Below are 27,499 nucleotides of genomic sequence, written 5' to 3'. Positions count from 1 at the left end.
TCAGTTTGTGCCCATTGCCTCTGGTTCTGTCACTGGGTGACTCTGGAAAGAGTCTGGCTCCATCTTCTTTACATCCTTCCTTCAGATTTTTATAGACATCAGTGAGATCACTCCCTGATCCTTCTCTTCTCCAGCCTTAACAGCCCCAGCTCTCAGCCTTTCCTCATAGAAGAGATGCTCTAATCCCTTAATCACCTTCATGGCCCTTCTCTGAACTCTCTCCAGTAGCTCCATGTACGTTCTACTACCTACTGCACAAGGCTTCTTTTTATTTTCAACAATAGCAAAGAGCACCCTCTGTGGTCAGTGAAATACTATTTCCCATCACAAACATGCTAGATGAGGAAAGGTTTCTAGAAGTCCCTCTTAATTCAACTAAATGGTGGAAAAGAGGGTGAAAGTGCCTTCCAATCCCTGATGGAGTGGCCTGCTCTCCAGCACTTTAGATCCCCTTTAAGAAATAAACAAACCAACACCTCCGCCCAAACAACCCCATCAAAAAAACCCTCAAAAAATTACCTCTGAGAATATTTATGCTATGAAAAGGCTGTTTTGCAGAAATTTCACATACTTCCTCATTATAAATGTTCCTTACAAAATCTCTAAGAATAACAGAGAAAACATAGTGCATGTTTCCAAGGAGGATACCTTAGCCTTTTGTTTGACACTGGTTATAGCATTTATCAAAAGGGGAAATACATGTTCCTAGGGCCAACACATTAAGTCCTGCCAATGTACCATGTTTCACTAGTCAGTCTGGTAGATGTCACAGAATCTCCATTTGTTCTTTGCAACGTTATCCAGGGCAGCATTATCTTTGTTTTTTGCATTGCATCATCAAAACTAGAAGCAAAAATCCAGGATCCTGCAGCCTTGATCTACACATTCCCAGTGTTACACTTTCAAATTTTCTGTAGTATCTCCATCAGGTTTGGTCTGGTTAGCTGGATATCTTGGGCTTTTTTTCAGAGGACAGTGTACTTGCATGTCATGTTATTTCTGTTTAGGATTAATCCATTCCTGCCTCCTAGCAACCACTTGCCATAACAACTCCATCCAAGACAGCCAGTAAACACCCTCTGTGTAAATACCTAATGCAAGTGGAGTTAATAAACTGTTTGTAAGTACTGTTCTCTCTAGCTAGTACAGCCTGAAAATCTACACCACGTACTCCTCTGTCAGCACTGTCAGGAAAGAGGTCTTGAGATTATCAGCAAACACAGCGACATGCTGCTGACTGATATATCAGTGCTTGAGTAACTAGGGAAAAATATGCTGTTCCCTTGAAATACCAAATGCAGAGCTGAATCTAGACTTGCTGTGGATCCTACAAATATCAGGACTACTAGGACGCTGACAGAAATAGCATCTATATTCATCCATTTAACCAGAGCATCTACATTTGGTGCTCAGTTATTCTAGAATCCTTCTATAGTCAGTGTAGAGAGGGACCTATTGAGAGCGATTTAAATCCAAATCTGAATTGGTCTCTGGGGGTTCCTCCTTCTCTCTCTCCACTAACTCCACAGTGAGTTAAGACAGCTAGACTTGTGACTTGGGCATCTGAGCATCTGAAGCTAGGTAGGGTGAATCTGGGTATCCTCAGGAAATCCCTGTGGTTCACCTGTGTCCCTATCTGTGTGTATAAATAAGCAGAAGATGTGTAACCAGGCTCATGTCACCAGACATTTTCTCTGCATTATTTCAACCCAAACTGTGCTAAGAATCTCAGACATGCGCCTTATGTTGTGCAAAACTGTGGTCAGTGTAGATGCTACTGAAATGTGAACATTTACATTACATAGATTGTTTAGCTCCTCATGGGGGATGCCCTCTAACATTCTAGCCAGTTGTGTATGCAGCAGATGGACATCTACTCTGCTTATTTTACTGATGAAGTAAATTCATTCAGCTTGTAACAGCTGTATGCCAAACCAGTCCTTCACGCTTTCTCTCCTAACACAAATTTTAGCAGAAATATTTGCTTAACAGATTCCTGTCCCTTGCCCCATGCCATGACACAAAGCTCTCCTTATTGTGCTAACCCTACTGTCTCTGCAATCTACGTTGATCTACGTTGTAATGTAGATCAATAAACAAATGTAATTTGAGAAAAAAAGCCTCCAAAAACTGAAGATCCCTTAGACTGAAGACTACATTTGAGAAAGCACTACCCATTGAAATAAATACTGGGGTTGTTGTGTGGAGAAATCTGTTAAAATTCTCAGCTGGATTCAGATCAGGTTTACTCATTGGCTTTTGGCAAGTGAGCACTCCGGTCACTCAAAAAGCATTTTAAGCAACACATAATATGGTAAACTGTATGTGGAATACTCTGGAGAGCTCAGACAAGAAAGATGGGATCAGTTTCACTTCATGTTACACCTCTGCAACATGGATCTCTGCTGCCAAAAAGGTTGCCCTGTGCTCCTTTACAGATGATAGACAGAAACAACCTTTTAAAAATGTGATTAATTTTGGATGATAAGATGAATTATGCTCTGCTAAGTGCCTGTTTCTTACCATTGACTGTAAGGAGGTGTGGAGTGACTAGCTCAGCTGTGGATGCCTGTATTGTAAACTGCTGTTAATTCCTTCCTGCTTTTCCTTGTGGAAACATATTCACAATGTTGCTTTTATGTGTATGTATATACACAATGATGCACATATGTACATAATATACACACACACACTGACTTTAATTCCAAGATAATATGCATGTCTGTATGTGTTAATCCCTAGGTATATGTCTATTCCCCTCTATCTTCCTGCCAAAGAAGACTTCTCTTTATAAAGTGAACATGATATGTGCTGGAAGTCATGTGGGCTCTTCAAAGCTGAGAAGAAAGGCAACAAATCTGACTTTCCCTTGCCCAAGCCCTCCTGCATCCTGCCAGCTAGGAAGTGGCAGAAAATTGAACTGCTAGCACCTGGTCTCTCCTCACACGTAATAGTTGGGACTGGCTAAGTGCAAAAATCAAAGCTGCTCCAAGTGTTTGAATTAGCACAAAAATCAGCCATTTCTTTTATGTCCATACTCTATAGGCAGTTTAAGCACACCTCCTTCTAAGCCCCATTAAATGATGAAAGAATGTGCAAACTCCAAAATTCCAATGTTCTCCGTTTAACCAGGAGGAAATTTTAAGTTAAAGAAGTTAGCTAATAACCATATAATGAGTCAGAGGTTGTTCTCTGTGGCCACTGCGTTTGCCATGTATTCTCCTTGCACAAACATTCATATCTCCTCTGCTGTACACACTACAGTGAAAAAAGTATCCTTTCCTATCCCTTGTGAATTAACCCACTTGTTGCAGTCACATATATCTAAAGAGGTGAGGTGCTAGGACTTAGGCACCATTTATACCTAGAGGCATACCTTCAATCTGCCTTGCTCAGCCTGAACTTCACTGTTGCCCCTCTCTCAGCTTACAGCCACTGAATGTGTCAGACCTGCAAGAGCCAACAACAAGTGAAAAATTCCAATACAGTTTCAAAACCAGCAACTAAGCATATTCACATGTTGTTCAACATATGGAGATTTCTGGGCCTGTTTAGCTGCATTCTATACAAATTCAGAAATACAGGGGATTGAATAAAATTCTGGCCTCCTTCTGGCTGCTTTTCTGTCTCTTTGGACTAAAACCAAATTCTGCAGCACACGATATATTGCTTGACAGAGTGCTTTCCTGCCAGAGCAATTTGCAAACTCAAATATGCATCACAACACTCTTGCAAGGTGAAAAGGAAATTAGAAAGCTGGCAACAAACCATCATTTGTTGGAGCAATCTCCTGTAGGTCAAAATTTACCTTTAGGCCTAGGGATTTTAAATAACGGGTTGTGGCAGCATGGACGCAGAGAGCAGGACCTCCATACCTCTACCAGTGTGAAAGTGAACGGAGCATGCTCAGTGTTTACACAATATTGGGCATCCTTCAAATTTTATTGTTTCATCCCTCAGTGTAGCCAAGTGCTTTTGAGAAACCATTCTAAAAATGTCATACTCTTACAGTATTTAAAGCAGCAGCATGGTGACTAACAAGATCTCAAAAACATCTACATCCCATGCTCCCATCTGAAATCCCACAGATAGAAAACTGACTCTTCAGATACTTAAATGCTTTTTAAAACATGGCCTTAAATAAGGCTCATCAAGTAATCTCAGAGGCTGTGATTCTACATCCCCTCTTCAAACACACTGCCCCCAAAACCTTTTCTATCCCCTTTGAATTGTCTCCTATTGTGTCCCTGCAATGTCTGCAGACATTGTGGCACCAGTTTAGGCAATCTCTAGTGGTAGTCTTCTCTGCCAGTTCAGTGTTTGTAATTTCTGTTTCTTCCTGTTTTTGAAGTGGCTTATCTGGCCCAATGTTATTACAACGTTATTATTTGCTGGCCCAATTAAAGTATGATTAAAGCAAAGAATATAAACAGGCTTTGGAAAAAGATGTAATTTAAATCCTTGCTGATTAGTTTCATTCCTTTGTAAACTACCACTGAATTTAGAGTGAGAGGTGTGCCTCAGTCAACTTTAACATAAATTCACAACAGTTCCTGTCTTTACAACAAAACACTCACTTCTTTAACCCTAAACTTCCCAGAAATTGGTACATTCGGATGCCAGCAAGAACTGTGAAGAAAAACTCCATCTCTGTATCAATGAAGAGACTGGCTTTACCTCCTGAGAGGACCTTGGGTGATGATGCTTCTCAAAGTTACAGAGCACATCAGAGGGGCAGCCAGGAATTGCCTGCTGGTGAAGATAAAGTGTAAAACACCTGTTCTCCTCCTTCTACTACGGAGCCCGAAATTCATCTCTCTCCTTTAACAAGAGAGTTTGAAGCAGAAGGGAAAACTTGGAGCTTACCGAATACAGTCCTCCAGAAGCTACTGAGTTTATTCATCGGTAATTATTCTCAGCTGCCCTTCCTGGGAGGAGCAGGAGGGAAGAACCTATAAGCTTTCTGTAATTGATTTGTGATGAATTGGATTCACAGAGCATAAAAGAAAGAGCCTTCTATTAGGCTGAAATAACCCAGTCACTAGTGCAAGGAAAAGCAAACAAAAAGCTTCCCTTAGCTCAAACACTGTGGTATTCTCAGCCTGTGAACATTGTCTGACTTGATATTATGCACATATAGCCAAGCTCTGGCCTTCCCCGCATTTGCCCTTTCAGTAGCCACATCCTGGCTAGCCTGCAATGTACAAACCCAGCAGGGCCACCCAGAATGGCAGATGCAGGAGGGAGAACAACAGCTGTGGGCAACATGGAGAAGGACACACTGCAAACAGCACAAAGTGCTGAACAAAAGATGCAGGCATGGGGAGAGCTGGAATCCTCCAGGTCGAGGGAATTCTCTCCCCACCAACTTGGCTTGGAGCCACATTCCTACATTCCTGGCCCTGCCATGTAACAAGGCAGTGTTGTAGAGGCAAAGGCTGAATGCTTTGTTGTGGGTAATGTATGTTAGGACAGCTTGAATAGAAAGCCAAAGTTTTACAGTTCCTTTGCTGGCCATATCTTGGGACCTGAGCTTAAAAAACACTTAACAGATTATTACTGGACGAAGTTATTCTGTAGTCTCTTTTGATGTAACCCACTGAATTTTAAACAGTTCCTCTTAGACTGAACTGAATTTGCTTGAATTAAACTTCAGCCTTCCTTCTTGAAATGTTTTGGACTTGATTTAGCAACGCCAAGACACTGAAGCATCAAGAATACTTTTCTGCTGAGACTGCTAAAGAGATTTTACCTTGCAAACCAAACTCTGAGAATCACAATTGCTTCACACAAAATATGACCAGAGACTCACACTTCCATTAACAGTTTATATGCCATTAAAGTCTGTTTCTTTTGTGTGCTGAAACAGCAGAACAGATAAGAAACAGGAACAGACATAGTGTTCTGGTATTTACTATATTTTAACCAGCCATGTCTCAGGTCAATTACTCACCCACCTGTTTTCCAAGGGGTGAGAGATATGGGAGTTTGACATTGGGGAATGATGTTCTCATGCACTGATGTGGTGGCTCAGACACAGAGGCAGGGGAAAAAAACTGGAATCTGGATGTGTTGCTTCACTATCTTCCCTGAAAAGTCCTTTTCCTCTTCCTTTATAAGCCACACATGTCTTAGTGAATACAGAGCTTGCAGCTACGCCTGCCAGCATCCTACCACATGGGTCCTTCCCTGGTTAGGTATGTGTAGGAGGAAGAGGAGGTATATCAGAGTGTCAAGATTAAGCTTTGTGATTAACAGAGATCCTTGAACCCAGGTTATTTTATAATTTGAACTTTTGTTGCACTTTTTATTTTGGTATAGTGTCCATAGTTGTTACAGTCCAGGGGACAATTAGGCTGTGTTTATACTAGTAAACTACATAGTGCCAGGAAACCTGTGTGCACATTGAAAATCAACTGCCTTCAGTGTTCAGCTGTCAAAATAGTTGAATGTTGGGGTATGGCTTTGGCTAAGGCAAAGTAGGGCTCTCTCAAACAATGCCCAGGCATGCTTCCAGGAATCAGTCCCAACTGGCAGTCTGTATACATCCAACCTGTTTGGGAGGGCAAAATAGCTTAACAGCATAGACACAGTTAAACTCAGTGCCAAAGAATGGTTTTTGTTTCCTAGTATGGGAATTTCCTAGTATACGTTTAGCTTGAGAAGTGTAGCTTTGCCACTCTGAAGACAAGTGATAGAAATGGCATATTAAAAAGTTTGGCTTTCAGCTGTGTTGTTTGTTGTATTTTTTTTTTCCCCCCAATTCTTTCTGTCCTTCTTTCTCCCTGCAAAATCTATCTATGTACTTCTGCAGTGGTCCCAAATATGCTAAAATCTGTGTCTTATAAAGAGAGAGAGAACTGTTGATCATGGCAATTTTGAAAGAGCATGAGTAACAAACAACAAGAATCAGAATGGATGTTTCTGGGTGTGTGAGCAGTACAACTGCGGTTTCTCTTTAGAAATAAATCCATCAGAGGCTCATTTACCATTAGCTGAGCCAGTCAATTGGAAATCTCTATAATAATTCATTTTTGTTTTTCTCATAAAGTGGACAATACAAGACAACTGCAAACTTACATTTTTCAACTGGGTTCTCTTCAGTTTTTCAGTCTGAGGTGACTGGATCACAACTTTTGAAGAAAGTTTGTTTTCTGAAGCAAGATCTGAAGCAAAGGCCATTCAGAATCTTTTTCTTCATGAAAACTGTTCTATTTCTGTTAAATTTGATAACAGCTTGTTTTTACAAAATAAGACATCAATGCCAAATTGGAGCTGGCAACGTAATTTAAAGAAGTGTCACTCTGGATATAAACAGGAAATGTTTAGAGTGCTGATCCTGTGATTAATGAGTGTTTCCACATCTATATAGCAGCCAATTTTCCCTTTCCTTGGAGATTACTCCATTACATAAGCTACAGAAGGGCCAGAACTTTGGTCCCACATATTGAAGTATACAAAAAATAGCATTTCTGTGTAAACGCTGGCATGATCTCTCTCTTTGAAATCAATTACAGGCATTCTCAATCCAGCAGGAGTGTGAAGCAAGCCAGTGTCTGAAAGCTTTTTGTGCTCACACTTCTTTTTTAAGGCCAAAGCAGTTTTCATCTGTAGGACTTCTCCAGCCTTCCCTCAGTTCATTCATAGTTACCACTTCTTAATAGTCTGACTACAGCTTAGTGAGAAACTCCTCACTTTCTTCTTTCTTAGACACCCTGATACTTTTATCGTCTGGGAGAAAAAAGAGAATTTGACTGAGTAGCTCTGAGCCCTATAGTATGGATCTAGCCAGACACCCACAGTAGTCTTTTCAGGCTGCCCATAACCTAAATACACGTTAAAAGAGAACCTAACAACAAAGCCCTCTAATTGCCTGATCTAATTGTCTGACCAAAAAGTAGCAGTTTAGGATAACAATAGTACAGGGCAGAACTTGTTAGCTAGTACATGCTGTCCCTAGACCAGCAAACCAGTGAAAACAGAAAAATAAAGGAGTATGTATTTATGTAGTCTTCTCTATTCTTTTTACAATGACATAGAAACCTCAGGCACCCAAGGGAGCCCAAGACCTTCAGGACAGCTGCTTAACTTGGCACTTTAAGTTGCAAGCCAAGCGTATCAGTGTTTGTTTGGTGGAATTTCTGAGAAGTGGAAACTGCACTGACCAGAGCCTCTCTAGCAAACTGAAAGAAAAATCAGGTGGAAGAAGAAAAACATGCTAGTGCTTTTCTAGTGAACTCATAGACAAGTTTAGACTTACCCTTGAGAGCCAGCCAGGTGTTTCAGAGCTTCTGCAAGGTGTCAAGAGATCTTCCAGCTTTTGCTGGAAGCAGCAGAAGTGAGGAGGACTCCACAGGAGACAGGATCACCATTCAGTATTTGGCTTCCTTTCTCTGCTCTTTTTGGAAATGTTTTTCTTCAATTTTATCAAGCACAAGACTGCCTTTTTCCTGGTTTTGCCATATGCTTGGCATCTGCACTCTCCAGTAGCCTTTTGTTGTCTGAGGAGGAGAAATCTCTGTATAAACATTCACCTACACCATAAAGACCATCTGAGGTAATAACTTGGCAGAAAAACTCTCTTATGTAAGAGGAGTTGCCCCAACCTAAAATGTCTCTACCACATAGTTTTCAGGAATTAAGGGTGTTTAAAGTTAATAACTCACTGTGTAATAGTTAACTTGCAAAAAACGGATTGTTCATTTCTGAAAAAGGTCGTCTTAAGGAAAAAAAAAAAAGAAAAAAAGAAAAGAGATGTGGTATACTTAACCTTCTTTACTAATGTTTAGTAGATCTGGAAAAGCTGTATGTAATATATAGCTTTATTCTGTAGAAATACAAGCATTATGTATATATTGTGTATTTTTTATGTATATGTACATAGCAACTAAATACTCTCTTGAAGGACATGATCTCAAGTTTGCTGAAGTCCATGAAACTGCTACTGACCTAAATGACTTTGGATAATTACTAGACTCAAATACTTAAATTTAGAAGTCTCCAGTAATGCCATAATAATAGAGACTTAATTAAGGCTTCAGGCTTAAGTAGGACATAAATGAGGCACAAGCACTCTGAAAGTCTGGCACATTCTTTGAGGCACATTGTCTCAAACCAGTACTTCTCTTCCAGTTCTAAGCAAAGACTGCCTCACTTCTTTGAAAAACAATTCAAGGCCCATGTTGTGACTGACTGCCACAGTGACTTTCATTCACAACCAAGTAAATAAACGGAACTCAGTGTTTATCCCTTTCTATTTTTCCCTGTTCTGCTTGAATGTGTGGGAATGTGTGTATTTTTATTTCTTTATTTTCTGCTCACCTTGTGCTTCCTGAAGCCACAGCTTTCAGAGTCAAACCAGAGTATTCCCAGAATAGTCAGACATTATTCAGGGAGCAGGCAAGCTTTTGCTTTCCCTGTTCAAAGAGATGAGCCATGTTGTCATGTTTCTGTATCATAATTTCTTTTTCAAGTACAGACAGTAGTTTACTCAACCACTTGCCAGTAGGCAGCCGCCAGTTTAATCTCCCCCATCTCATCTGAGCAACTTGTGCCATCCTGCCAGCACAGTTCTTGGTATCACACATGTAGGAAAGACCACACCTGTACGAGTCTGACTATACCAATGGGGCTGCCTTACTTATATACAGGCACATACAGAGTTATATGTTTGGAAAAAAGAAAAAAAAAATGCTATTCATCTGTGCAAAATTTACAGCCAAGCCCCAACTTCTCAATATATTTAGGTATTTATACACGTTACTTCCTTAATAATGCCAAATATGAGTAAAGGATGTATTTATATTAAAACTAGACACGTTTATTTGGATCCTTTCATAGCCTGATTTTAGCACAATGGAACTTGAATTATAGACTGTAGAGGAATGGCACAGACTGCAATTGAACCCATTTTATTTTTGAAAAAAAAAACCCACTACAAACTGTCTGCAGTCTAGGAGTTTTTCTGAGATCTAATAAAACTTAAGAAGGTCTTCAATATTTCATTCATTCCTTAAAACAATACTAAGCTGTTTTTTGTTTTGCTCAGGCCTCTGATTCAACTATTTAACTTTCCTTCCTTCCAGGAGGTTTTGGAAGTCTTTTACCATTAACAGATATAACTTTTAACATGAACAGAGGACAAATTATCTCTAAAGTTACATTCTTAGGGAGAAAAGAATACAATTTTAATTCAGTCATGAGAAATGAATGAGGATCATCCATTCACAATCCACACTTTATGAAAATCTATATTCTTCTTTGCAGGAAACAGTCGTTCATGTACAACTCTTTCCATCAGATCTCTTAGTTCCATCAGCAAGTCCTCCCTGTGACAGCCTTTGGTAAACACACACATAATGTAACTACATAGAGAGATCTTCACACTAAAATATTTATATGACACTTACATCCATTAGTAATATGGAAAACTTGGGATGTCAGGTTTGAACAACACAACATACTGCTAGAGACCTTAGCTAGTTCCATTGAGCTGATACATTAAGTCTGTGTAAAGCCATTTTGGGAAACAAATTTTTCATTTTCGTATCTCCTAGAAGTGTACTCAGCCCAAGAATTAGGATGCACTGGTTATAGCTCCATATGAGCTAATAAGAATACAGAGGTATTCCGTATTGGAGTATTTTAATGCATTACCAAGCATTAAAATATTACACAATAAACTCTGTAGAATACAGAGATTGCAGAGATGCAGAAAAGAGATTGAAATTATGTCCTTTTAGAGGGTCTTGGAAATGTAGCATAAATATTTTGAACTTTCCTGTAATCTGAACAGAGTACTTTGGAAAAGCAACATGGGTAACTGTGCTTTGGACAGACCTTTCAGGATACAGTGAGGGTTGGCTGCTCCCTAAGGGAAGGGGACTCAGGACCTGAACATGATAAAAGGCCAACAGAAGTCTGGACCCCACACTGCCCAAGCAAGGTATGCAGGACAGACTGAGAGGTGGTAGCCAAGTTCAAAAAAGCATCCAGATTATCAGACGAGTTCATGGTGATACAGTGGCTCCGAGGTCAAGCCAGGAGGTAAATCCATAGCTCACGACCAGGATCAGATTTGACCAGGGCAACCCAAGGCAAGACACAGCTGAGTGATCATGGGGCAGGTTCACAGTGGTGAGACAGACCTGAGAACAAGCAAGCAAGTGGATCTGCAGGTCAGGATGAATGGGACCCACTGATAGGCTGGGCTGTGTCTGAGTTAGAGATCAGTATTCCTACAGCATACCTCCATCAGGGACTAAACCCCTGACATGAGCTTAAAAAAGACACCTGGCTCCAAGAGTAGAGTGTGGGTGGAGGCCTCTGGTGAGGCTGGTCAAGGCAATGAAGGCCTATGGGTACACACAAAGAACTGACAAGATCCAATCTTAGCAGCCACAGTCTTTAAGACTAATACAGTCTCTTACTTTGGAATCTGTGTGTATGAGGAGATAGTTCCTCCTAAATCCATAATCTTCTAGTATGATATTTTATATATAATAATATTAGAAATCTCTGTATTATAAGTTCTTATATAATGAAATTAGTGTATAATTTTAATACAATAAAGATGTGACCTAATTTTTCCTTAACTAGTTTTGTACTGCAGCTTTACTCACTACTGTGCTATCTGCCTTCTCCTCAGCTTTCATTCACTCTCATACTGACATTGTTGGAAGACAATTCATTTTCAGTAGCAAAACTTATTTTTCTCTATGCCCTCATAACACTGTTCTTAGACTACACTGCTTTTTTCAGTGCACCGAGCTTATCTGATGTATTATTGTTCATGGTCAACCAGCCATGCGTCATACAAGAAGGCTTTTCACCTAGTGAATATTTGGATGGAGGATCCAGCCAAAAACTGTTTCAGAAATAGAGATGTTATAAGTGGTCACAGATGTTGCGTGCTCTAGTTTTGCCGTATGTTCTAAAGTATGGGGTTATGAAGGTATTCAACCATGACCCTGATAATGAAACAGACTCTCTGTGGCACCACAAGTAACACTGCAGCACAGACAGACAGAGAGAAGTGAATGCTCAGAAGGAAAGAAATGCAATGAAAGACTATTTTATCTTTCTCTAAAGTTCACAGAATTTTAGACCAGGTTTTGCGTGTATATAACTTTGTAAGCCTTGATCCTGTGTTCTTTTTAACATGTTTGCTTTGAGTGTCCAAATAATTAAACACCTGATACTTCACAGTCGCAGTTACAGTCAGCACTCTCATTTCAGGTTCCCATTCAGTTTTAAGCGGAGAATCAAGAATGTGGAGTCCTACTTTGGAATTGTTACAAAGATCCCATACTAACACAGGAACACTCCAAGATGCTACCAATTATACCAAGCACTGTCTCTCTTTAGGTCGTGTCTTTCTATGATACACATGCTGTGTGTCTGGCATTGGTCTAGAAGATCGTGCCATGCTGGTATGCATGCAGCCTGAAGGTTAAAGGAACTTGGATTACTTGTAGATTTACTGTAGTCAAAAGTGTAAAAACAAAACAAAACAGGAGGCTGAGGGGAGACCTTATTGCTCTCTACAAGTACCTGAAAGGACATTGTAGCATGGAGGGTGTCAGTCTCTTCTCCCAAATAACAAGCAACAGGACAAGATGAAGTGGACACAAGTTGTGCCAGGAGAAGTTTGTGTATTAGGAGAAACATCTTTACCAAAAAGGTTGTCAGACACTGGAAGAGACTGCCCAGTGAAGTGGTTAAGCCCTGGAGGCATTTTAAAAATGTGTAGATATGGTGCTTAGGGACATGGTTTAGCAGTGGACTTGGCAGTGTTAGGTTAATGGTTGGACGTGATGACCTTAAAGGTCTTCTCCAACCTAAATAATGAGTATTGTATTCTTTCTATTCTATTCTATTCTATTCTATTCTATTCTATTCTATTCTATTCTATTCTATTCTATTCTATTCTATTCTATTCTATTCTATTCTATTCTATTCTATTCTATTCTATTCCTAATATTTTTATCACAAGATAAATGGTGGACTTGAAGAGTTACTATATTCTTCAGTATTAACTTGCTGCTAAACCACTCAGAAGGGGCACTGTGGAAAGGATACTGACCTAAGCCCCTATAAAACACCACACACAGCTGCAGAAAGATAAGCTAAATAGGATACGTGCACCTCGTTTGGCTGTAGTCATGCATTTTCTCTGCTGAACAGGACCATCATTTTCACTAGATTATTTCAACTCTGGAAGCTTGTGGCATTTTGTATGACCGGGAGATCATTAGTTCAGCAGCCTTCTATTGTTAATACATCCTTGAAGTAAAATGATACCCCTGATTCTGTGTTGGGAAATGATCCAGAAAGCTTGTTTGTTCTGGCAGTGCTTTGCATGCAAGTTAAAACTTAGCTACCCATCTCCTCACCTTCCTGTCTCAGCAGATTCTGTATCTGGAAAGAACAATAGCCTGTCAGCTACTACTGTCTGACACTTTTCTAATCTGGAGACATTCGACTTGAAACCATCAGCAGAATGCTTTTGCCACAGCCATGCCTTTTATTTCTATACTTAGTTAGCCTGGTGATTACATTTTGAGCATGCCCATTCTTATTAAGAACTGTTAGTCATGCTTTGTCTATGCATAGTATCCCAAAGTTAGGTGAACGGTTTCACTATGTATTTATCTCAGTATCTCATCAGCATAAAATTAATGAGGAGTTATGTTAGTGGTGCATAGATAGACAAGGACAGATCATCAGGTAACACACATACTCCACATAGAGGTTAAAAAAATCGATAGTCATGCTTCTTTGCACTTTGCTGAAACAAGGGGAGGGGGGAAAAGTGAAGTATTTTCCTGTATGTGCTGTTGAGAAAACCACTACTGTTCCACACCCAGAGAGTAGAAGACTACATAAGGTGCAATAATGGACTTTAAATTGCAGCCACAACAGAGAAACTTAAATCTTAATTAATTCTTTCTTCTAAAAAATAGTGAAGCTCTAGCCTGGCTTGGTTACAGAATCCAAAGGGGAATCTCCACCTCCGGAGGCTTTAAAGAACAGACTGTGCTAATATCTGTTAAAAATGACAAACTTTTTGTCTTGAGGAAGGAGGTGATCTTACCGTGGGAAAGGAGAGTGACAAAACAACCTCTAAGGGTCTTTTGCAGGATTCTTTTCTAATTCTTTGCATTTCACCAGAGATGCTTCATGGTCTGGAAAATATGGCTTATTAATGGACGTTAAAAAAAAATTGATCTACTAAGTTTGTGGAAGAGATTAGAAACTCTGTGGAGTCACTGCTTTCTGGTATATACCACAAGGAGGGGAGTTCTCATTTACCTAACTGGCAATTTAATCTACCAAGGATCCAGACAAGTGTTAGTGGTGGGAAGCCATACTTAAAAAAAAAAAAAAATAAAAATAAAATGTGATATGTGTTATTTATTAAAGGTGATGCCATATGTCCACACTAGCACTTGGGATGGCATCTACTTTTCCATTATTGCTTGTGAAAATCTGTCATCAGCTACTTGTCTAGGTTTCCTCTGTAGTGAGTGGGGACAGAGACAAATCTTTTGGAGGTGATAGAGCCCATCATTCTTACATGTCAGACTGCAATACCTGTTTCTGTGTTGACTGCAGAGAGAACCTACACAAACACCAGAGACTAAAGCTGAAATAATGTAAGACAAATTTCATCCTTTAAGTCTTTACATTGATATGTTTTCTGAAAAATAGGCTGTATTTCAACTGCAAGGAAGACTGTTTGTCCTTCTTATTTAACTGCATGAATGAAAATAAATTCCCTCTGGTCTTGGAGAACTCCATGTATCAGTCAGTCTTCAGTAAAATATCAGATTAACTAATTAACATGGTCCCACAAAGACTTGAATTCTATTACTCAAAAAAATTTGCAGAGGCCAATTAGATCTCATTGTTTCTACAAATGGGAACTAATACACAGATATATTAAAGATCAGATTTTCAAATGTAAGGGCTTACATTGCCAGTAAAATTTTTTCATAAGCCTAGAGTTTGTTTATGGTAATAGGCACTAACATACACAAAAAAATTGATGGTATTTTCAAATTTCATGGGGTTGATCTAAATAACACATTATTTGAAAGACTCATTATTCATATTGCCTTCTTGTACAGATGGGTATGCAAGATATTGTAACTTATAAGAAGAACTCAAAGTGGCTAAAAATGTCCAAAAGGCTAAATTTAAAGAATATAAAGCATTCATATTAAATAAATCATAATTAGAAACAAGCAAGGAAGCAAACAAACAAACAATACAGAACACCATGGAAAAAACAACTAACCAAACAAAAAACCACTTTGAAATAAACTCATGAGGACACATCTTAGTTTTTTTCATTAAATAAATTATCCTAAAGGCATATAGGGAAAAGCTGCCATATTGGTTCTGACTTATAAACATATGAACATTAGCCTAAACTTTGCATGTTCATCTATTACTTCAGTTTCTTCCTTTTTGCTTGTTTCTTTCATTGTGGGTATTGATATGTATGCTTGGAAGCAAATGCTTTTAAAGTACACTTTTGTCATTTGTTTTATGGACCATAGTCTATAGCATTAGAAGGAGGATAGGAAGAACTAAAACAGTGCAAATTCCACATAGAAAGCTGCCAAGCAATCCTGTGTGATTGTGAGCTCCAGCACCTTTGGCTTCCTCATTCTGTATTAATGAGTTATATAAAATCATGAGCATAGCCAGTGCCTGTACACCAACAGTAAGCTGTCAGTGAATCCTCTCTCACCATTGTTCTCAGTCCTGCCTCACAAATGCACCAGCTAATGACTTATCAGATTATATCAGCTGAGACTGGTGAGATGGTGTCAAAGGTTTTGATTGCAGGGTGACAATAAAACAGTGGCAGATATATTGTTAACCCCCTCTCCCCCTGCTTTTCCCTTCAGCCCCTCCCTCTCCCCCATTCCCACTAAAGACAGGTGATTGGGAGGGAAAGAAGGACAGAGAGAAGAGAGTTGGAAAAATTAAAAATGTTTTACTAATGCTATCAATAAGAATAGAGAGAAGAATACAAAATATACAAAACCAATCTTGAAAGTCCCAGCAACTGCAGAGCGGGCACCTGAAGTCTTGGACTGGATTCTGCAGCCAACCGGAGCTGGATTCAGTCTCTCATTAGGCCTCAGTTCGCAGGGACGACTCGCAAGGTCCTCTTCTAATTTGGCCATAAGCAAAAAAAGGGACGAGATCCTCGTGATCTCCCATTTTTACATGAAGTATTCACCTGAATGGAATGTTATACACAGTTGGTCAGTTTCTTGGTCGCCTGTTTCTCATTGCCCCTCTCACAAGAGGTGCATCGATTCATTGTCAATAACTTCACATTCCATTGCTATGTTTACCAAAACATGTATCTGGTTCTCCAGGAAAATGCAGCTAATATGAAGGCTTTAGCTGACAGGCAAAATTAACTAAAAGAGAAACTTTTTTTTTTAACAAAACCAGGACAGATGGTTACTCTCAGGAAGAATCTAGCAGTTATTCGGCTAAAGTTAGTATCACCAGGTTGACTGTCCAGAATGTGTCTGTTTAAAAGTGTATTTGAAAAGACCTCATACACAGCTCACCATTTTGGAGAATCTGAATGAAAAAGACTTTATACACTATATTTTGTCCTCTCAGAGCCAGATATGCTGTAGTAATGGTTAAAACCTATCTGGAGTTAAATGTTATGTGAGACAATATGCCAGTGACACAGAGACGGATGCCTTTGTAAAAGCCTGCTGCAACACTGCTCCTACATTCTAAGCAATGCCTCCGAGGTCACAAACACTTTTGGCTGTAGGATGGTATTGTTTACAGATTTCCTGACCTCGAAGATGCAGGCATCTGGACAGGGAGTACAGGGCCGTGGAGACTGTGGGCATATGGCCAGGGTGGAGGAAGCTTCCCAACGTTTCCCAGCCAGCAAACCTCGGTTGACATTTCCAGTGCCAGGCCACAACACTGTCTTTCATTCACCCTATGAGCAATAGTTTGTTCAGAGAACAGCTTCCTTGTTGCGCTGTTTGAGGCCAGCATAGGACAGAATTGGCAGAAAGCACTGTCTGTATCGGTGGACAGGCCTCCTTCACAACCTGTCCACCCCAGGGACACTGAGAATAACCAGAAACAGCAAGGCACAAAGTGCTAGGGCCTGCCAGGAGTTCAAGAGCGGTTCACATGGTGCAATACAGAAACAGGGCAGATTTCATGTGAATCATGCCTTCATTTCCCTTCATGGTGAGGCACATGCCTTACTAGAATGTGGACTGCGTCCCTTCCAGCAACCAAAGCTTCTTAAGACTTGCTGATGAGAGCGAATTTCTTTTGCTTTGGAAGAAATCAGTTAGAAAGATGACAAGGAGATCTGTTTAAGTCAAACATTCGAAGATGAACATAAAATGAAAATAAAGTGTGTTGCTGGTACTCTCTTCCTTTTCTTTTCTTTTTTTTTTTTTTTTTTTTTTCAGTTGCAGGGTCTCAAGAGAGCTGTGCTGCAGACAGAAACCAGCTAGCAAAGGGCAGAGACAGCAATCAGGAATGATTGCACCATACAAAAATGTCAGTGGCATAACATGACTTAACTGTGATTCCACAAATTATAGATGAATGCAGAGGCAGAAAAATCAAAAACAAAAAACACACTGTACCCTTTATATTCCAATCCCCCAAATTTTACCAAATTCCTCGGACCAGTTCCAGACATTTACAGAAACTCACTACTGCTTTTTGCACTTCATCCCCTGAGAAAAGGGGGTTTAGAGTAGAAAAGCTGACTGGAGAACTTGAGATTAAACATATAGTCATCTTAAAAGTTTGGATAGGTCATGTTTACTGAGACTCAGAGAGCAGATCACTACACCAAATGTGCTGATGGAAACAGGTCAGAAGCTGTATGTAATGAAGAACAGAATGTTTCAAAAGATGTACAGAACATTGAGGTTCAAAGGGCTGGAACAACGACCTCTAAAACTCCGCTCCTACCAGAAAGAGCCATGTGTGCATGGAGGAGAAAAAGGGAAAAGTGGAAGCTTGCTTTCAGTGTTTTATTAACTCCTTCTTCTTAGTGGTAGACTATTAGCATGTGCCAAAGACGACACTGGGTGTCCTGCTCTCGCATGCAACTGCCAGAGCCTAGAGAGAGCTGAAGGGTCTCTACCCTGAAGCAAACTTATGTAAGACAGGGCAGAAGTTTACTCTTCAGTTCACAAACAGAGACAACCAGAGACAACTTGCCTAGTCTGTTGTATGTGCTGGACATGGTTTCTGTTTAAGAAAAAATGCTGGGAGCTTCATCATTTGGTTTTGGACCATCTACAAGGGAGAACTAGACTGTAATATTTTTCTTATAAAGATAACCAAAATGAGCAAACAGATCAACTGAAACACTAGTGAATATGTTTCAGCTTCTCACTCTGCTTTAATTCTCCTGAGAGGGTTGCTTTATGTTAGTTATGTGAGCAAAGCAAGAATGTGCCTGGCCACCACACAGCTTGGGGTGAGGTGCTGAGGTGGGAGCCTGCAGTGCTCTCCCGTAGTCAGAGTCAGGCAAGACAAGCAAACGCTCTCTCAGGCTTTCTCCTGTTTCAGGTTAGGACTGTGTCTCTCTCCATCCTGGACTATGGCAGAAGTTTTGTTGGTTTAGATAGATAGCAATCTTTGCCTTTAAACCCTGCTATTGCCCATCCAATACAGTTTACTACTGCTTGAGAGAGACAAAAATCAATCCTTTTTTAACATTTTCTCAAGAGTTTGCAAGTATTTCTACAGAAGGAATAGATACTATTCATACTCACGATACTATTAAAAGGTAGAAAAGCATTGCAATATTTTGTGTACAGACACGGACAGCTGGGGTGTCTCAGGTAGTAGCAGAAACATCACCTCTGGAGTCTATAGACTAGATACTATGAGAAGCTTAGAAATCTTGCCCTGCAGGCAGTCAGATCCTGCTGCTGCTTTTTCTTCCTATACACCCTCTCTTGTGAGCACTGACACACACAGATATATTGCTACCTTCATCTTTTCCACATCCTACTGAAACCAGGCTAAGTACAAATTCATGTCCTTGCCAGAAAACTCTCCAAGCTCAAAGGCTTGAGGTTCACAGGTAAAGGACAAATTTCAGACAATTCTGGCCCTTGGAAGATATTTACAGGTTTTCTTCAGCTGTGTTTTGTAATGGAAAAAAATGGTAAGGAACATAACATGAACAGGTATTATGATTACATAGTTGGGCATGACAGGGCCATAGTTTCATAAGCAAGCTATTAAAATTGTAAGCTCATTGTGTGTCTCTTCATCCTGTCATGCTGCTCTTACACTCCAGTGTTTTGCCAACGGAGCTTTTGTTTCTCTTGAATAATCTTATTGAAAATAAAATGCATGAAATCTAGGTGTAGCCTTAAGAAAGCCTTTGAAAAGGTTACAGAATCATATCTCATTAAGAAATGCGTGAAGTATCAAGACCAAAAAGCCTTGGCCAGCCCAACAAACCCTGCAAACAAGGGTGATGCCACCAGCCAGGAAATATGTAGTGACCCATCAGGTTGCTGTTGTTAACAGTTGGATTTTTTTAGCACTTGGCTCCCATACTTTTTTCAAAACCACCACTGCAACTGCATGACAATGTGAATCTCTCCAGTGATACATAATCTTGTCTCAGTCAGCAAATCCTGCAGTTTTTCCTCAGAGGTTCAGAGCTGATTGTAACTGGGCTCCTTCATCAGCTGCAGGGTGTGTGATAGACAAATGGCCTAATTCTCACTTGTACCAAAGTGCTTATGCTGATAAAGCCCCTAATATAAGCATGACGATAAGACTACTTACAACAGTACAACATAGTCCCCTTCTAATACAGAAACAACCCTTAACAGTACAACTGCGTTTACACTACACCCAGTCTAAACTTGGAAGTTTTACTGGCAGAGGCACGCTTGTTAAGACAGTGGGGAAAAAACATCACACACATCTCTGACAACTGTGCTGGCAGACACCCCAGAGGTGTCCCTAGATAGACAAAACAAGTTTCTTCAGGATAACTGTAACTGTCTGTGTATGTTCTGCCCACATGAGAAGCAAGGTATTTTGCTGACATTGACGCAAGGTCTAAAGCCATAGTCGTACCAGCCTAAAAGTCAGTAAAGCTATTGAATTCCAGGAACTGGTAAAGGCAGTAACCACAAAACAACTTTTTTGCCAGTGTACATGTCTTTTCCCCAAGGAAGGAAATGCATCACTATAACTACTATAAATAAGGCCTGAAGAGCCTGGGTTATACCTCTTCAAATATAACAGGGAAGTTAAAATAGTCCAGAAGTTGAGATAGTCTGAAGCCACTTTATTCTCTGAGTAAAGGTGATTGCAGTAAGGCATGCAGTAAGAGGTGCTTTAGGAGAACATATCAAAACAGTTGTTAAGCAGATCACATAGAAATACTAAGCCATGGGGACTTATTAGGTGGTGGCAATAACACTTTTGTAGGAGAGAGTAAAATTGCAGGCTCAGGCAATAACAGGGAAGGTGTACTCAAACAAGAAAGGGGATTCCAAAGAACAACAGATTTAGACATCTCATGTGTGACTCAGAAGCCGGGGAAGCTGCAAAAGCCTTCTTATTGCCTCCTGTACAATACTCTGTCATGTACATTTTTCCTCCCATTGTTTTACAGGGCTAAAATTAGTGCAGAGAGTGACTGTGGAAAATACGTATGGAAACAAGGAAACTTCAATGAACATGGCTTTGTTTTTCAACTTGTGTGTTATGCTCTCAATGAAACAAAATCAAAACCCATTAACTTTACTTCAGACTTTTATCATCCTACTAGACACTCTGTGTTTCTATAGCACCTCCTGGCACAGAAGAGATAACCTTTTCAGACCAAAGCACAGCAAAATAAGATTTCCAGTGTGAAACAGCCATAAACTTTATGGTGGTGTTTCATTTAGTATTTCACTGATGCTTTTTTATAACAAGAAGTTGAGCAATCGAAGATTGTAATCTCTCAGTATGAGGTTATGTCTTCCATCCAGATATCCCCTTTTTCCTCTACTGCCTGCATTCCACAGCATTTCCAAAACATGTTGCTTTCCTTCCTCCCAACTCCTTCTTTGTCTTCATTGCTGCAACAGTCTCATATGGTTCCTTTCTCCTCAGCAGCGGTCATCACTACTACCCTAATATTTCTAGATGGCTGTCAGGGCCAAGTGCACCAATAGGCCTTAATTAGCCTGGTCAAGATTTTATCCACTTCCTAACAAACATGTTCTTCCCTTCCACTCCACCTTTTCAGTTCCTTCTATCCCAAGGATCCTCAAATTCAATGTTACCTTCTTCTTCCCAATCCCAGAGCAGCCAAAAGTTGAAAAGCCGTGTTTGTCCCATAAATGTATGCAGCTTAGATTGGCCATCCTTGGGCTAAAGCTAAGACTCTTTTGGGGACCTCAGAAGCACTGCTCTGGCAGACACTTGCTGTCACATATCCCTGCTGTAACGCCTCTGCTAGCACTTGCTTCTCTTTTTCTCTGCCTTAGCAGATCTCATAAAACCTGCAGACAGGAGCAGTTTAGGTCTTCCTGCTTACTTTTTCTCACGTACATTAGGATGACAATAGAATAGGCCTGCTTCCATTCCACTGCCTCTAGTTTTAAACACGGTAGCTATTTATGAAATTGTTCATAATTGAAGACACCTGTGCAGCTAGAAACAGATGAGAAACAAGTGTAAATGGGCAGCAATCACAGTGCATTTATTGAGAGGACAGGAAACCTGCCTTCCTAAAGTGCCTGGACTATGCACAGTGTGGTCTACCTTGCCTTCCAGTAAAACAGAGTAGAAAATAATTTTCAGATAAAAAACAAACAAAAAACTGAGAAGTATCTTTTCAACAAACATTTTCATTTTTGAAATTTTTCAGGTCTAAAGCTTCCAAACCGATTATTTTTCAAAAACTTGGAGGGTTAGAGGTGGGGGTACTGTTACCAAAATGCCCTCTGGCACTAGCAAAAGAGGGGGAGATGCTTGCACTGTTGGTTTCACTATCTTCCTCTTCAGTCAGTTCCTTCTTGCTCTTCACAAGGAAAAACAATGTTATCTATTTGATGCTCTCTAATCAAGACTGGCTTAAAAACTAGAACTGAGGGATCTAAGTAACACATTGCAAGCCATTCTTGGATAATCTAGGTGTGGCAGTCCAAGAATGGCTTATGATATACCGGTTCTTGGGAACAACTTTACAGTTCACAGGAAAGCATCTGGTCCATGCTCTTACTGATATGATTTAATTTTAGGTAGCCCTGCAAGAAGCAAGGAGTTGGACTCAATATTCCTTATGGGTGCCTTCCAACATGAGATCCTGTATGATTCTATGAAATATAGGAGCCTAGGAGTAGACACTCCATTACAGAAACCACATAGGCTAAAAGGCTTTGTGCAGCCTCTTATCAGTGCTGGTACGTGTGGATTGGGAAAATAAAAGGAGGAAATTAATGATTGCACAATCAATCAAAAGGTGCCAGACAAGCTTTCAGGGCAAATACAAGTCTGTGTTACAGCTCTGTGCACACAAACCAGTGGAGACAGGATGGTTTGTGCAGGGTTTCACTCCCCACAGCCCACAGCTCCCAAAGGCAAGCTTCACTGGGCAAAATTTGCTTGAGAAAGGATGCAGGGCTTGACCCTGTTTCAGTACAGATTTCTGTGAAACTGTCTGCAGTAGACAGAAAAAAAAAAACCCAAAACACGCAAGACAGAAGCCTAGGAGAAGAATGCAAAGTCAACATGTGGGTTAATTGACTGGTGTGGGGGGTGGAGATAGGTGGTTTTTGAAGTCCCAATATACTAAAGTCTGAACATAACTGCTCAACAAACATAGCAGTGCAGTGCTTTTGCATGCCTATTTGCCAGTAAGTGTGACAACCAGGATGCCATGTCTCAGAAGAGAAGCTGAATATATGTTATTTTCTTCATATCTAGCTGATGGCTTTCCTGCAAATTACGAGAAATGTGGCGCTTTCCTTTAACAGCAAAATTGAAATGGGCTTCTTGTCAGCAGAGAGACACCAGAACTCCCATTAATCTCACTTTCTTGTCACTAAAAAGCAGAGTTCAAACGTCCTGCAACCTCTACTGATAGCTAATAACTTAGCTCTCAGAGACCTAAGAATAAAAAACCCAGAATTCTTACCGGAAAAATCAATGTGGCCATTCCTCTTAATTGTAGCTTCTGTACAGTGCATATATTGAATGTAAAGATTTGCACACTGTTTTGACAGGACTCCATAAAGTAAAAAGCCCACTGTAGTCATCTGCAGTATCTGCTGTGGGGTAAATATAGAAGAGATTCTATTTCTTGTGTACTGCATGTTCCTAAAGAGCATCTTCACTGCTATTTTATGTGCCTATCCAGTTGTTCAATATTAGTCATTCAAAATGAGCATTTGCAAAACTAATCCAGTGACAAATGAAAGTTCAGGACCCTGTGTGAAGGAAGCAGGACAATAAGTAGGATGGACTTCAGCAGGGCAAAGTTTTGCCTCCTCAGCTTCCTGCTTGGAAGAATCCCATGGCTTAGGGCTCTAGAAGGTAGGGGGGTCCGAGAGAGTTGGCTAATATTCAAACATCACTCAAGCTCAAGACTGATGCATCCCTGTAAACAATAAATCAATTAAAGGGAGTAAGAGGCCAGCATGAATGAGTAAGGAGCTCCTGTCAAAACTCAGGTGGAAGAAGGTTGTTTATGGAATGAGGAAAAAGGGACAGACCACCTGGGCAGAATACAAGGAAGCTGTTAGAATATGCAGGGATGTGGTGAGGAAGCCCAAGCTCCACTTGGAATTAAATCTGGCCAAGGATATCAAGGACAACAGAAAGGGCTTCTTCAAGTACATCAGCAGCGAATGGAAGGTTAGGGAAAATGTAGGTCTACTGCTGAATGTGGTGGGCGTCCTGGTGACAGAGGATACAGAGAAGGCAGAGTTACCGAATGCCTTCTTTGCTTCCATCTTTACCACTAAAACTGGCCCTCAGGAATGCCAGACTTCAGAAGGAGGAGAGAAAATCTGGTGAAAGGAAGACTTTCCCTTAGTTGAGGAGGATCAGGTTGGAGATTGTTTAGGCAAACTGGACATCCACAGATCCATGGGCCCTTATGGGATGCACCCACAATTGCAGAGAGAGTTGGCAGATGTTATTGGTAAGCCACTCTTCATCACCTCTGAAATATCTTGGAGAACAGGAGAGGTGACTGAGGACTGGAGGAAAGCCAACGTCACCCCAGTCTTCAAAAAGGGCAAGAAGGAGGACCCAGGAAAGTACACACCAGTCAGCTTCACCTCGATCCCTGGAAAGGTGATGGAACAACTCATTCTGGAGGTCATCTCCAAGCATGTGGAGGAAAAGAAGGTTATCAGGAGTAGTCAGCATGGATTGACTGAGGGAAAATCATGTTTGACCAACCTGATAGCCTCCTGTGATGGTATGACTGGCTGCGTAGATGAGTGGAGAGCAGTGGATATTGTCTACCTTGAATTCAGCAAGGCTTTTGACACTGTCTCTTAGAACATCCTCATAGGCAAGCTCAGGAAGTGTGGGTTGAATGAGTGCATGGTGAGATGGATCGAGAACAGGTTGAATGACAGAGCTCAGAGGGTTGTAATCAACGGTGCAGAGTCTTGTTGGAGTTGCTGATGTAACTGTAGTTAGTGAGGTTGTCCAGGGGTCTGTGTTAGGTCAAGTCCCGTTCAAGACGTTCATCAGTGACCTGGATGAAGAGACAGAGTGCACCCTCAGCACATTTGCTGATGATATGAAACTAGGAAGAGTGGTTGATACACCAGAAGGCTGTGCTGCCATTCAGCGAGGCCTGAATAGGCTGGAGGACTGGGCAGGGAAGAACCTAATGAAGTTCAACAAGGGCAAGTGTAGGGTCCTGCACCTGGGGAGAAATAACCCCAGGCACCATTACAGGTTAGGGGTGGACCTGCTGGAAATCAGCATCGTGAAGGACCTGGGAGTTCTGGTCGACAACAGGTTGACCATGAGTCAGCAATGTGCCCTTGTGGCCAAGAAAGCAAACAGTATGCTGGGGTGCATTAGGAGAAGCGTGAGGTCAAGGGAGGTTGTCCTTCCCCTCTATTCTGTCCTGGTGAGGCCACATCTGGAGTACTGCATTCAGTTCTGGGCTCCCCAGTTTAAGAAGGACAAGGAATTACTGGAAGGAGTCCAGTGGAGAGCTGCAAAGGTGATGAGGCATCTGGAGCAGCTTTCTTATGAGGAAAGACTGAGAGAGCTGGGTCTGTTCAGCCTGGAGAAGAGAAGGCCGAGATGGGATCTCATCAATATTTAAAAATATCTGAAGGGTGGTTGTCAAGAAGATGGGACCAGACTCCTTTCAGTGGTGCCAAACGATAGGATGAGGGGCAATGGGCATGGGTTGAAAGCACAGGAGGTTCCATCTGAATATGAGGAGAATCTTCTTTACTTTGAAGGTGCCAGAGCACTGGAACAGACTGCCCAGAGAGGTTCTGGAGTCTCCTTCTCTGGAGATATTCAACTCCCCCCTGGACACATTCCTGTGTGGTCTGCTCTAGGTCAACCTGCTTTAGCAGGTGGGTTGGACGAGGTAATCTCCAGAGGTCCCTTCCAACCCCATCCATTATGTGATTCTGGGAAAATTCTTCAGTTCCACTATTTAAACTGTTCCTTATTGCTTCTGTATGTACTTCCTTTAATACAAAATCATTTTGGTTTACCTGGAAAGTGCACATCTCTTCTAAGCATGTAGGAAGACAAACTATAGCAGTAATTACTTATGATTCAGACAATATGTTTACCTTTACAAGCATAACACAGCATTCTAAATACACACATAATTGTTCAAAGAATAGTCAGATCAAAGGATCATGGTGATAACTGAGTACAATAACAAATGTAAATGTTGATAACTGCTTCCATAAAAAAATGTGATCAAGTATTCATAGGAAGCAGGCATCAAAATTATGGGAAAGTACTTTGACCAAAGCAAAATCATCATAACCTAGAAAGCTTTGACTTTTTATTAATTAATCTTTAAACCTTACTGTCAGTTCAGAAAAGGTAGGGTTTTTTTGTTGGGTTTTTTTTTGTGTGTTTTTGTTGTTGTTGTTGTTTGGTGTTTTGTTGTTGTTGTTGTTGTTTTGTTGTGTTTTTTTTTCCTGGTAGCATGATTTGTAATGTGTGCCATGACCCACAGGATAAACATTGATTTGTAACTCTGGCTTGGCTTCAAGTTTGCTAGCCGTTCGCACAAGAACATGTCTGACTGCCACTAGTGGGACAAAGTCCTTGAATTAGGAATGTCTCCAAAAAGTTCTGTACACCCAGCACATCAAATTCACTGATCTGTGTGTGTTAGCTTTTAATTCCTGACAGATGGCAATAAAGTAAATTTGCTGAACAGGACCAGTAATCTTGCAAACACACATCCATATGTGCTTACACACATTTACCATGCTCTCCTCTAGGTATCAAATCTAAGCCTTGAACTGAAGGCAGCTACCAGGAACCAAAATAAACAATTAGAAATAAAATTGATAGCATTTATATGAAAGCATTAACACCTCTGGCCCAGACCCCACTCAGCCTCCCATGCTACACAATCTACCCTTTCCATATGATGTCCCACAGCCCCTGTGCTGCCTGGTCCATTAGCTATGTATGCTGTTTCCCATCACACAGCCACTCATCACAGGGTCTTTCTGGAGAAACAACATTTGCATCTGCTCTGCATTTGACCTGGATTTAAGAAGTGCTAAACAGACAGGGCTAAACCCTTTTGACCTCCTGGCTGCCATCCATGCAGCTTGAGAGGATGGCTTATTTAGAAGCACACCCTGGAAATCTCACCCTGCCACAAGCTGCCAAAGCAGGTCCCAGCCCCTTAGTGAGAAAAACAGAGCTGGGCTGGGACAACTTGTTCAGGTCTCTAGAAGGTACACTGGGGCCCTTTAGAGGGTCACAGAACAATTCCTCATTTGGAACATATTTCATAAATACTAGGAAAACAAAATTGTCTTATTTTTAGGCTGCTGGAGTATCTTATGCATCGTCTTGCCAGTGTACACTGAGCTGCCCCACCTGACTGCTCTCTTTCCCGGATTATGTAAGAATTATGCAAATTCTTAGTCTGTACCATTACCTCACCTTCCCTCTAAAACTGGGGTTTGAAGTTTTCTCCTTTTAGCCAGATGTACTTGCCTAAAAATCAAAGTCATGCTGGGGCAAGTTTGATATTGAAAACCTGCCTTATTATCAGGCATCTCTTTCATGCAGACAGCTGTAAACTTTAATGTAAATGTCAATGAAAATCTCATTATATTTACCTATAAAAAGTTCATATTTTCCTTTGTATGTTTAAGAAAAAGGTGTTTCCTTGTTTCTGTCCCTTCACATGAAATTATTCTTGTATAAATGACTTTTTTATAATAGCAGTTCTTCTCCTATCAAG

This window comes from Streptopelia decaocto (genome assembly GCF_964273445.1).
Source record: "Streptopelia decaocto genome assembly, chromosome: Z".
Lineage (NCBI taxonomy): Eukaryota > Metazoa > Chordata > Aves > Columbiformes > Columbidae > Streptopelia > Streptopelia decaocto.
This window is presented reverse-complemented; position numbering follows the sequence as displayed.